General features: G+C 37.8%; 1 long non-coding RNA gene across 1 annotated transcript; it reads right to left on the bottom strand.

Annotated features, from left to right (window-relative positions):
* Positions 204-718, bottom strand: LOC109832386. The gene is made up of 2 exons (XR_002244743.1): positions 545-718; positions 204-455 (listed from the first exon to the last, which is right to left on the bottom strand). It is a non-coding gene; the product is annotated as an uncharacterized LOC109832386 (long non-coding RNA).

The following is a 993-nucleotide window of genomic DNA, read 5'->3' as shown; positions in this document are numbered from 1 at the left end:
TAAGTGATTAATAAAATTATTGGTTTTTATTAATTTTTTTGTCTTTTTTGTATAATTTAAATTTTAAATAGAATTAAAAAAAAAATAAACCAGGCCGGCCCGGAACTCGGCCTGGTTGGGCCCTGGCCCGGACCCGGCCCGGGGTACCCGGGTCCGGGCTCCGGTTTTGCCCGGTCCGGATGGACAGGTCTACCTACCACTGGTTACAAAGTCATGCACATAAAAGTCAAATGATTTTTGTTCTACAGAATCGCCCTGAACAAGAAAATAAGAACAAGACACTTTGACATATTCACAGGGAGTGAAGTTCAACGGAATCAAGACGGCAAAAATGATAGAAACACTCCTTCAACAAGTACTTTTACACAATCAGATACTGCATAGCATAATAGCAGTGACCAGCCAACGCAGTTACCGTTCACAGCACTTTAGAAGAACTTTGATCACCAATCAGCCTGAACAGTAAAGATTTGAACACAGTCAACTTTCATGCTCAACAGACAATCGGCTGTGAATTAATTAATATGTATGTGGATCCATTTACTTCCCAAAGAAAATCCTATTCACCACATCCACGGGTAATGCATAAGCAGGATCAATAGACTTCAATCCCGGATATTCCATAAGTGAAAGTCCTGCAGAAAAAAGTAAACATTGAAGGAATCAGACATTTACTACATTAACATATGTTGGTAAAGCCAGAGTAACTGATACTCAAGCATAAGCTTTTCTTTGGTTTTTATTTTATTTGTCAGGGAGACATAAGCTTCTTGACAAATAATGAAAACCCCAGGAGCACAAGGTGATGCGTTGAACCCTTCAATAAAATAAAGCGTACCCTTCAAGGCTTGAGACATAGGTCTCATAACTTAATTATAGTTTAAATTTAAAATTATAATATTGCAAGTGCATAATATATAGCGGTACAATAATTTGAAAACAGATACACTCAGGTTTTGGGCAGTAAGAAAGCAAAAGACTAGCTATAGACAT

Source organism: Asparagus officinalis, chromosome 3, assembly GCF_001876935.1.
Source record: "Asparagus officinalis chromosome 3, Aspof.V1, whole genome shotgun sequence".
Classification (NCBI taxonomy): domain Eukaryota; kingdom Viridiplantae; phylum Streptophyta; class Magnoliopsida; order Asparagales; family Asparagaceae; genus Asparagus; species Asparagus officinalis.
The sequence above is the reverse complement of the archived record's forward strand: the minus strand, read 5'-3'. Positions and strand labels throughout refer to the sequence as shown.